This window comes from Myotis daubentonii, chromosome 4, assembly GCF_963259705.1.
Source record: "Myotis daubentonii chromosome 4, mMyoDau2.1, whole genome shotgun sequence".
NCBI classification, from domain to species: domain Eukaryota; kingdom Metazoa; phylum Chordata; class Mammalia; order Chiroptera; family Vespertilionidae; genus Myotis; species Myotis daubentonii.
In genome coordinates this window covers 64077854-64090797 of record NC_081843.1, presented here as the reverse complement: position 1 = coordinate 64090797, position 12944 = coordinate 64077854, and positions in this window count along the sequence as shown.

Sequence of the window (12944 nt, the reverse complement as noted above, 5' to 3'; positions counted from 1 at the left end):
ATCTTCTTTTTAGACTCACAAAAAATAATAAGGTTATGGAATCCCTCAAAACCAAATGGTTCAAGAAGCTTCTAGATCATATTTTTAGTTATAAGAACTAAACAACCTCAATTATACTTTCTTATCATATTGAACCTCTAAGCTTTTTACATCACTGGAAAAGCTTAGTGTTATATTTTAAGTTAATATAACTATGTAGTTTTTTTTTGTTCACGACAAAGATCAGGAGACTCCCTTTTCCTGTGTCTTTAAACTAGTACATAACTTCTGTTTAAGGGCCGAGTGACAATTGTAATGGATAATTTACAACCTACAGGACTTCTGGATTAAACAACAGAGGTTCTGTAAACCAACAGGCTTCAGACTTTGGTGAAAGCACCAGTAATTTGTTTATTGCCCTTTCTCAGTTTCTCAATTACAATTGATCTCTGCTAAACACTCTACTGTTGCTAATTGTTTGGAAAGGGAGAAAATAACTTAATCTTTATAGGCAGATTCTAGCCTAGTATTTGTCCTTATAATTCAGTGCGATAATCTCACCTAAGCACAGATAAATGAAACCCATACATCTAACCATAACAAGTACTTTCAAATTTAAGGTATAAACAACTCAAGTTGAAGGAGCTGTGTTTGGACCAGAAGAAATGGTGACTGATTGTATCTGATATTGAGCCAATGACAGACAAACAAGAGCACTTGATTAGAGCTCTTGTCCTGCCAGATTACTATTTGAATTCTACTGATAGGAGTTTAATCAGGACTTAATCTTCTTATCATGTCTAGGGTGTTGACCAACTTTAAGTACTTAACATAATACAGAAGCCCTGCCAGCATTTCCACTTCAAAGTCTGAGTGCAGTGGTTAGGTGTCTCCTAATCTTTTTTTTCCCTCTTAATAGTGTTGAAAAGAAATACTTGTCCTCATCAACTAAGCATGCCCTAATTTTGTCTGTTTAACTTCTAAATTGTTTGTTTTAGAAAGGTTTGGCTTATTTATTCTAAACCTTCATTTTCTTGCCCCACCATGGTAGAAATTGAAAGTTTATTCATTATACACATCTATATGTATGTGTAAAGCATATCCTGATTTAAAGTTTAACTTGTGAATTATTTGTTTTAGAAAGGTTTGACTTATTTTTTCTAAACCTTTATTTTTTTGACCCAACATTTTCAAAATTAAATATACGCATATACACACATACATATATGTGTGTTTGTCCAATAGGTACTTTAAATACTAGCTTCTTGCTTTAATACAGTATGCTACTGAATGTCCAACTGGACATGTAGTACATTAAAGAACAAAGCAAAATTATCCTCAGGTATATAATAATATACACACACACACACACACATATACATACACACACTGAGTGGCCAGATTATTATGACCACCCCATCAGTACTTTGTTGGGCCACCTTTTGCCTTCAATACTGCGGCGATTCTTCTTCATATTGACTCCACGAGATGTTGAAAGGTGATGCGAGGAATCTGACACCATGCCTGATGAATAGAACAGTCCAGTTCTGTGAGATTTGATGGTTGTGGAACCAGCTGCCTGATGGCTCTTTTAACTTCGTCCCACAAATGCTCAATTGGATTGAGATCTGGGGGCCACCTAAGCAAGGTAAAGTCTCCCTCATGTTCTTGAAACCACTCCTGCACAATATGAGCACCATGGCATGGCGCATTGTCTGGTTGGAAGAAGCCATCTCCATTGGGATACGCCATCAACATGATAGGATGAACTTGATGAGCAACAATACTTAGGTATGTTGTGCTATTCAGACGTTTATAATGACCTGGCCCTCTAGCAACTTCAGCGGGAAATTTATAGCTAATTTGCCTACAAACGTCAAGTGGTCATAATAATCTGGCCACTCAGTGTGTGTGTGTATATATATATTAATTGATATCAGAGAGGAAGGAAGAGGGAGAGAGAGATAGAAACATCAATGATGAGAGAGAATCATTGACCGACTGCCTCCTGCATGCCCCGTACTGGGGATCGAGCCCACAAATCTGGCATATGCCCAGACCAGGAACCCAACCATGACCTCCTGGTTCATAGGTTAAGGCTCTAACACTGAGCCATGCTGGCTGGGCTAGCCTCAGGTTTCTTAAACATTATACATTACAGGTAAAGTTCAATGACAACTTTTATATATTACTCCCTGATTTAGCATTTTACTTTTCCACATTAAAGTTCTTTCTTTAATCCTTACAGCAACCTAATGAGAGAGAGCAGCTATGTTTACTATTCATTTGCTTTAGGTTAAAATCACGTATTTCATTATAAGGCAGTGGTTCTCAACCTTGGCTGCACATTAGAATCACCTGGGAATCTTTTTAAAATCCTGATTTCTGGGCCTCATCCTCCAGAAATTCTGTTTCTTTGTTATGGGGTGGTGAGGTCACAACATTAATATCAAAGAAACAGAATTTCTGGAGGATGAGGCCCAGAAATCAGGATTTTAAAAAGATTCCCAGGTGATTTTACTGTGCAGCCAAAGTTGAGAACCACTGCTATAAGCTATCCTCCTGAAGACTAGCTACCCATGATTTTCTTTTGGTTTCTTGTGGGATTTTTTGGCCTTAATGAAAACATTTGTCCCGTAAATTGTTTTCGTTTCTCCACAACAAACTGGTTACTTTTTGAAAAATTAAATTAAATTAATGAAATTGATACTCCAAATAATTAAAACTATGTAAGCCAAATATTATGGATCTAGAAATGAGAATTTTTACAGTTGGTGTTTAATATACTCTTATTAATATTTTAATTACTTCAAATGTTCTAAGTCTGCTTCACTTTATAGCAGCATATAGCAAAATAATGCATAATACCTCTATTTTGTCTAATGTACTTCAACTGAGAGAAGTAACATCAGAGACAAAAGATATTTTATTATTTGGAAAGATAGGTAAATTCAAATGTTCAGCTCAATTTAAATTAATCTTTTATAAAAGAAATTGTTTAGAACCAAATAGAACAAGTTCCCCAAGCTACATTTTGCTCAACTCAAAATACTATACTTTGGAAGCTTTATCTTTGTGTTGTCTTCTCTGAAATAAGTTTATTCATTCCTAGCTTTAAATATACCCATAAGGCTAATTCAAATGCTAAATATCCAACCATTCATGTTGCAACCATGTGTGATTGACTTTACTAGGATATTCCCATTTGAAATAGAGACTTGAGACCAACTACATACTTAAAAGATAAAGGAGGCAAAGCACTATAAGTGTTCCTTCAATTTTCATAGAAAAAATGTCCATCAAATTTTTACTATCTCTACAAACACCCATAAACATTACTCTGTAGTATCTCATTTAACTAAGAAGGTAATCTGCGATACATGCCCCTGTACTATCATATACATAAAATTTAGAGATCAATTAAATAGGTTGTAAGTGAAACCTTTTAAAGGACATGTATTAATGATATTTTATAAGCCTATTTTAATAATGTATTTTAAACAAATATAAAACACAAAAGTTGATTTATGTAAATAATGTTCCAATCTTGGAGTTTCTGATAGATAGGTTTAATTAAATTTAAATTTGGAAAGATTATGCATCTCAAAATGGGCAAAATTGAGCTAAATAACAATGTTGGCTAAATAGCACTGAGGCATAAACAGGGAAAAATAAAATAAAATTCTATTATTTCTTGACTATGAATGCTTTCTAAAGTAACTCAGATGCTTCCATTTTATTTGAATATTGCTTTTTGTTTCCTCTATTTCCTCTGTGCTTAAAAACCACAACACAGTCAATCAGTAAACAGGATCATTACTTCTAAGTGTTTCAGATTCTAAATCAAGGGTTTCATTTAATTTTCCTAGCAGAATAATGCATATAGATGAGGATGTCAAATAGCAAATAACCTGTATTAGAATAGCGTTTACAGTGCTTATGGTAAGCAATCAACATTATTGACTTAGCTCAGGAATTTAAAATACTGAAAAACACTAACAGAATAAATTTATTGGAATAGAGAAGTCCATCACTGTGTTAAAGATTTGAAATAAAAGTGAAATGCAATATATGATTTTGTGTTTTAAAAGTACATGTGCATATATAGATATGCATGTAGATGGATAATGTGGGCATTATTGATTTAAATTCTCTATTGGGATTAAAGAGAGAATGCCTAGTTTCATTTCAATGGTAATGTTCATATTCATTATCAATATGATAAAATACAAATTGGTGGCTCTGTAATACAGATTTAATGCCCCTGCTGAACTTTTTTCCATTAGTAGCTAATGGCTATTCCTGTCTACCTTCTATGACTCCAAATGCTCATTTCATCTTTTGTTCTGTGATCATCGTGGTTAAACAGGAAATGATTTTGCAAAAAGAAAAAGAAAGAAAATATCCTACTTTATTTTAAAAGTGATAGAACTTGCATCTATAAACATGCCTTTAATCTATGCCTTCCATGATGTGTCAACATTCTCAAAAAGAATCTTGTTCTGAGTTTATAAAATATAAGTGAAATATTTCATAACTTGGAATAGTAAGAAAAAAGCTTGTAGAAATTATTAAAGTGAAACGTTTTGCTCTCAGAATATTGTATATTTAGTGTATATAACATATATACATAAGCTAAGTATCTCCTTTCCTTATTAAAATCTTTTGATCATGATAAACAGATCTGTTCATTGAATTGCTTTTCTCTATACTTTATAGCAACAATTTATTTTTAGGATGGCTTTCAACTACTAAGTCAGATTTATTTTAAAGAAAAAAGAGTACAAAAACTCTTCTTAATTTATTTTAATTAAGCCCATTGCAATAATTCATAGGAAGAAAAAAATTAAACATTGAATCAGGAACAATTAAAAAATCAAGATCATTTTCTTTTTGCAGTTGAGTTCCCTTAGTCAACTCTTTTTCTCAAAAGCTTTAAGTTTTAAAGATTTTTTTCAGTGAAATAGCATAGTTTTAAATGAAATTATAATGCAATTGCTTAATATTATTGCACATCAACTGTATACCAGACACTATTCTAAGTACTTAATGTACCTGCATAATTTTCCCAAACTTATAATACAATACAAAAAAAATAACCCAATTACAAAATAGTTACTGGATCCAGACATTTTTCCAAAGATTTACAAATGACCAAGAAACACATGAAAGATGCTTAAAATTATTAGCTATCAGGGAAGTGCAAATCAAAGCCATAATGAAATTAACCTCCACACCCTATCCTATCTAATAAAGATGGAAATGCAAATTGACTGTAACTTCACAACAAAGATGGCGGCGCCCACAGCCAATAAGGAGGGAATATGCAAATTGGCGCAACAAAGTGAGAGGCGGAAAGGCGGCTCTGGGCTGGAGCAAAGGCGGTGCCGGCAGCCAGGGGAAGGAAGGCCTATTCTTGCCCAAAACTTTGTGCATCGGGCCTCTAGTAATTTATATAATCAAAATTTCAGGTAATAGCAAGTGTTGGCAAGGATGTGGAAAACTGAAACCCACATCACTGCTGATAGCAAAGTAAAATTGTACAGCTCCATTGGAAACAATTTGGCATTTCCTTAACAGATTAAACATAGGGTTATTATATGATCCAGCAATTCCATTCCTAGGTATATACCCAAGAGAAATGAGAGCACATGTTAACACAAAACTTATGCAGATGTACATTAATAGCCAAATAGTGGAAACAACCCAAATGTCTGTCAAGTGATAAATAAATAAATAAAATATAGTAATCCATACAATAAAATGTTATTTGACAACAAAAAGGAATGAACTTCTGATACATGCTACAGCATGAACTTTTTAAATATTATGCTAATGAAGGGAAGTTAGACACAAAAGATGACATATTGTATGATGTTATTTTTATGAAATTTCCATAAAAAGCAAATCTATTAAAATAGTAGGATAGTGGTTGCCAAAGATTGAAGAGGATGGGGGAATGGACAGTGACTGCTAATCATTAAGGATTTCTCTCTGAAGTGATGAAAATGTTCTAAAATTTGTTTTGGTAATGGTTGCACAACTCTGTGAAGATATTTAAAAACATGGACTTGAACACTTTAAATGGGAAAATTGTATGGTATGTGAATTTTACCTCAATAAAGCTGTGAGCTATATATTTTTCAAAGACAGCAAGGACAGAGAGGTTTTACAACTTGTGGACAGTGACAGTGAGGAATAATCCTGATTGAACCCATGGAATCTGGCTCCAAAAATATACCACTAAGCTTACTGGCTCTGTTGACGGCAGTTTTGCTCTTCAATGTGATGACTGATTTCATTGAATCAAATATTTTGTTTAAAAAGCCACTCCCCAACCTGGCTCTAAATGCAAGTTTTCTGAATAAATACAGATGGGTAGTTCTTTCTATAATAGAAAGTATGACAATGTTGACTAAGTCATTTCAAGGTATCATATAGTTAATTCTGAATGCTCAGATTCTTAATAAATCAGGACAACCTGCAAGGAATGGAGCATATTCAATTGCTAACAACAGCAAATTCTCCATAGATACTTAAGAGTTTCCATTTTTATTACCTTATCACAAAAGATTTGCAGTGTATTTATTTATTTATTTAATTTCATACCTACCACCCAGATACCTCATGGAGCCTATCTCCTGGGGGTCTAACAATTCTTGACCTGTCATCAGGATGCAGACCCCTCTGCTTTCAGAACTCATCACTGCCATTTTGGACAGAAAGTCCTGTCTAAAAATTATAGGACTATAGTATATTATCCTATCTAATAAAAGAGAAACATGGTAATTAGCCGTACCTCTGCTACCCTTCCCATTGGCTAATCAGGGTGATATGTAAATTAACTTCCAGCCAAGATGGCGGCTGGCAGCCAGGCAGCTTGAAGTGAACATGAGGCTTGCTTGCTTCAGTGACGGAGGACTCCAACGTTCCCCACCTGCTGCTGCCGGCCTCTGAGTTTGCAGTTTGAAACATTGTTACAAATATAGAAGCTAAACAAAACCCCAGAAACCTGCTTTCAGCTAACCGGGATCTCAGAGCTGGAATTCAAACAATGTTTCGATTATAGAACCCAAACAAACCAGATACCTGCTTTCAGCAGCCGAGGCATCAGAGCTGGAGCCAAGCCTCAGAGCTAAAGCTGGCCCAGAATAAAAAAAGAAAAAGAAAAAAAGGAGCAGTTGGGAGCTTCAGTCACCCACCAGCCTGAAAACAGCCCTCAGCCCCTCACCCAGACTGGCCAGGCACCCCAGTGGGGACCCCCACCCTGAAGGGTGTGTGACCAGCTGCAAACAGCCATTATCCCCTCACCCAGGCTGGCCAGGCACCCAAGCGGGACCCCCACCCTGATCCAGGACACCCTTCAGGGCAAACCAGCCGGCCCCCAACCATGTACCAGGCCTCTATCCTATATAGTAAAAAGATAATATGCCTCCCAGCACTGGGATCAGCGGAGCCACAAGGCCTCCCAGCACCAGGATCAGTGTGACAGGCGGCAGCACCTAAACCCCCTGATCTCCCTATGGCTCTGTGTGTGACAGGGGGCGGGGCCACAACCTCCCTATCTGCCCTGCTCTGTTCGTGACAGGGGAAGGCGCCCCAACCCCCTGATCAGCCATGCTCTGTGCCTGATAGGGGGGAACTCCCCAACCCCCTGATCAGCCCTGCTCTGTGTGTGACAGGATGCGGTGCCCCAACTCCCCCCCCCCACACACACCGGGCCCTGCTCTGTGTGTGACGGGGTAGAGCCATAACCTCCCCATCGGCCCTGCCCTGAGTGTGACAGGGTGTGGCGCCCCAACCCCCTGATCTGCCCTGCTCTGTGTGTGACAGGGGCGGTGCCCCAACTTCTCTATCGGCCCTACTCTGTGAGTGACAGGGGGGAGCTCCTCCACCCCCCAATGGGCCCTGCTCTGTGCATGACAGGGGGAAGCTCCCCAACCCCCGATGGGCCCTGCTCTGTGCATGACAGGGGGGAGCTCCCCAACCCCCTGATCGACCCTGCTCTGTGCGTGACAGGGTACAGAGCCCCAATCCCCCTGATGGGCCCTGCTCTGTGCATGACAGGGGGCAGCGCCCCAACCCCCTGATTGGCCCTGCTCTGTGCGTGACAGGGAGTGGCGCTGCAACCTCCCCATCGACCCTGCCTTGAGTGTGACAGGGGGTGGTGCCCAAACCCCCCAATAGGCCCTACCCTGAGCGTGACTGAGGGTGACATCGCAACCTCCTGATCTTCCCTGCTCTGTGCATGACAGGGGGCGGTGCCCCAACTCCCCAATCGGCCCTGCTCTGGGCCCGACCAGGGGCTGCACCTAGGGATTGGGCCTGCCCTCTGCCACCCAGGAGCAGGCCTAAGCCAGCAGGTCATTATCTCCGGACGGGTCCCAGACTGCGAGAGGGCACAGGCCGGGCTGAGGGACACCCCTCCCCCCCCCCCCGAGTGCACAAATTTTTGTGCACCGGGCCTCTAGTAATACTAACAATATAATATGTAATAATATAAGGGCATTTGTATCATTTTTCCTTTTGAGAAATACAGTTGTATTTACTTAATTTGGATTGATAACATTTTTATATTTATTAACTATGATTCATAAATTTTGGTTTAGGGACAAGAGTTCACCACTTGAAGAGATAAGACATGTGGGCTTTAGTATCCTTTAATTTTCCAAGAGGCTTTTTAAACTTTTGATGGAAATACTGATGTTACACACTGGTTATTTTGAAACAGTGAAGTGACTTTCAGATCAGATGGAATCTCTACTACACACTTGTAAGTACAAAGCAGTAATCTAATCCTCCTAGGCCATATATTTATAAGAAAACATAAATGCCTTGTTTGCCTACTTGATCTTCCTTTACTTTATCCCTAAGAGCATTAGATTTCCATTCATTTCTGTTGGGGCTGAAAAACCTAATTCTCTGCTGCAGGCTAGACCGGGGATATGCCCCATGAAGCAGCAACTGAGAGCCTATTTCTTGTCACATGTTATTGCTGCTGCTGCAGATGCTCAGAAGAGCTACACCTTGGGTGCCTCCCATCGTGGTTAATAGGCATTTATTTGGGATCATTGCCACAGCAGCTAAAGAATCCCTGTCTGCAGGGTTCCCCAAAAGACACGAGTTTGTATGACTACTGGTGCAAGCCTCCTGTTAATGATGGCAGCTCCAGCCACTGTGATCATGAGTGGGGGCCCTTCTTATAAATCCTTTTCAGCCCATGTCAGGCAGCTGGTATGACAACACTCAGTTGGGTTTTTTGTTCTCCTACCTGCTAAGCATCTTTATATGTTTGCTTAGTATCTTTAAATACCATCATTCCTAATCTGAAAAGTTTATGTTACTATACAGAATTTTTTTTATACTAGATTAGGACTAACTGCCAAAAATAAACAAATGAATAAGTATTTCTTAAGAAATCTCAGAAGTGCTTGTGCTTTCAATTAGATTTAGACCAGGACAGATTTTTGTGCTCCTTCCTAAGAGCAAATTTAGAGAGAAAGAAAAGAGGCATTAAGTAGATTTTTCCCTCCAGGAATTTTTAATATTATTCTATTGAAATGGGAAAGTACAAAATGTGAAATGCATTCAAAGTGTCATCATCTGACTCTAATTATCAGTCTGCATTTGAATGCATTTTATCAATACCACAGGTTCACTATCCTTTACTCACAATTCTAAAACCCAACAGATCTAAAAACAAATATTTTATAAAGTGATTCCAAGATTCATTTTGTGGCAAAAACAGACTCAAATTGCATGAGGCTATTTATCCACTTAAAGTGAGTGCTCATATATGTTATTTCAGAAGTACGAATAAGTTTGTTGTCCATATGTCGCCCCAGCCCCACAGGCAATGCATGTAATACATGGTATATTCACTTTCTTAACGCTAAAAATTTTAAACTATGATAGCACATCTGGCCTCAAAGCTTTCATATAATGGATTGATAACTACATAGCTGAATGTCAGTGCTAACTTAGGAGCTATGCATAATGTGTAATATATATATATATATATATATATATATATATATATATATATATATATATATATATATATATTCATGAATACTCAGAATTGAAATAAGTCAAGAACCAGAAGAAAATTAAGAATATGTTGAACTTCAAGCTCTACTCATCATTGTATTATGTAAAACAAAACTTAAAACATAATAAATGAACAAAAACAGGATAGTGGCTAAAAATATTCAGGCACATCTGTAAAAGGGATCCAGGCAGTTATGAAATGATACAAATATAGAGCATTTCATGACATGGGAAATGTTGACAGTACATTATTAATGAAAAAGCAGGTTAGCAACAGTTTGAATAAAATGCCACTTTTGCAAAACTACATATATACAGATATAGAAATTGCTGTGAGCAAATATATAACAACTAGATGCCTGGTGCATGAATTTGTGCATGTGTGGGTCCAGTGAACCCACCCTGATCGGGCCGTTTGGGGCTGGGCTGGCCAGGAGGAGGGGCTGAGGGAGGTTGGCTGCTGGCCCTGCCCCTGATTGGAGTCCAATCAGGACTGGGCTGGCAGGGGGTGGGGGAGGGGCTATGGGAGGTTGGTCAGCAGGCCTTGGTCTCACCCCTGATCAGGGCGATTGGCCAGCTGCAGTGTGAATCATAGCGACCGGTCGTTCTGGTTGTTCTGGTTGTTCCGGTTGCTTGGCTTTTATGTATTTAGATATACTAATGGTTATTTCTGGATGATGGTTTTTCAATGGTTTTGATTTTCTACCATTTGGTTTTTCTTTAGTTTCTTTTTTACCATAAAATTTTATTGCTCCTGTATTTTCTCAAGCTTTTGTTTGTTTGTTAAGAAAAATTAAGGGTACATGAAAGAAAATATTTGGACACATACTTGAAGGAAAAACAAATAATAACTGAGCTTCAAATGCTGAACGATCAGTCACTTACCCTTCCCTAGCTGTGTATATGAGGAGCTGGTGCAGTGCTTGTTTGCTCTGGTGGGTAACAGTTCAGCTCATGAAAAGAGAATTACACAGAAAAACACAGAGAAACTAGCATTTATGGGCTGTGCTTTGTATATAAAGATGATGTTATTGACTCCCGGACACTGAGGAAACTGTAGTATTTCTTCATGGCTGCAATTACCCAACTTGGGAAATAAACCAGACACCATAGCTTCATCTAGAATGATAGCTAGAGACATAAAATGCTGTGGCTACCATTTTCTTTTCAGCTTCTATTGCATCAGCAAAGCAATAATATGCAACCCTAAACTCCCATTCTCTTTAAATTGTATATGTCCTTTAACTAAACAATATTTCAAATTTAAGAAGTAAATATTACTCTCAGCACACTATATGTGACATCATCTTTGTTGTTATACTACAATATTTTAATAAGCATATAAAATACCATTTGATTGTAGTGCTACAGAAGGAAAAATTTTCAGTGAGAATAAGCCATCAATTTAGCCTTCTGTGACTTTATATCCTTGAACTTTGAAGGCCAATCTAAATATTGATCTAAACTGCTCATATCAATCTCCAGGACTCCAAAACACATAACTCCATATGCAGCATAGTTCCTTCTAGATTGGGGCTAATAGGCCAGGTTATAAATTATTTTGTTAATATATCAGCAAAGACACATTAAATCTCTTTCATATACATAATCTCTCCTTTATTTGATGTCCAAAGCACAGGTCTTGCCCTGTCCTTGGAGAACTTATATTCTACTTGGGAAGAACAAATATTCATATATGGAAAGTAAAATCAAAATACAAAAATTCAAAATGATGTAAGTCAAGAGAGGTCTCAAGGATGCACATGAATAAATGCCAAATATGTGCAAGTACTTCTAAGTCAAGCATTGTTGATTCCGGGGGTTTGGAGATGCATAATGCAAGAGCATGAAGGAGGCTGGGTTTTGAACTTGCCTTGAAGAAAGTGCAGGATATGAGCAGAGAGGGGGATGCACATTGCAGATGGGGAGAATAGTATGGATCAAGATTCAGAGGAGTCAAGGACAAGGATGCTGTAAGATTCCCTGGGAGTTTACTATGTGGCTAGTATTGTTATCTCATTTAATCCTCACAAAATCTCTTTGAGATTAGTACTACTATCAGCCCACTCATGACCACCCCACCTAAAATGGCCTTCCCAACACTCCCATCCCCTGCCCCTGGTTAATAGTGTGATTCATTTTCTTCATAACATGTTCATTATTAAAATATATCTCATTTATTAACTTATTTACTCCTTTAATGCAACCTCCAGGAAGGCTGGGACTTATTCAACCACCACATCCCTCGTTCCTGAAATCATTCTTGGCCCCTCCTCATCACAAAAGTCCTTATGAATGGAATCATCTCCTTTTCCATATGAGGACCCTAATGCACTAAGACAGTGGTTCTCAACCTTCCTAATGCCGAGACCCTTTAATACAGTTCCTCATGTTGTGGTGACTGACCCCCAATTTCATTGTTACAAATTGAACATAATTAAAGCATAGTGATTAATCACAAAAACAATATGTAATTATATATGTGTTTTTCGATGGTCTTAGGTGATCCCTGTGAAAGGGTCGTTCGATTTCCAAAGAGGTTGCGACCCACAGGTTGAGAATGGCTGCACTAAGAGGTTACATAACTAGCCCAGTACCTCATGGTTAGGGTCTGGATTCAGAGTTCTCCTTATTTCAGAACTATATGTTACACTACCTCTCATTGAACCATTAGAAAACAAGTATGTCCTTTTTCAGAAAATATACAAATTCTCTTAGGTTTCTTGTTTTAGTTATTTATTGTTAATTGCGTCCTAAAAGTAGGAAATACAATTACAATGAAAGGTTAGTGTCATACTATAAAGGCACTGATTTTCAAGTTAAGATTTCTGAATTTATTATAACACATTATAGAATGTAAACAGATCTGGGGAAAATTAATGCATCTGTTATGTTGTAGAGGTTGACATGAGGGA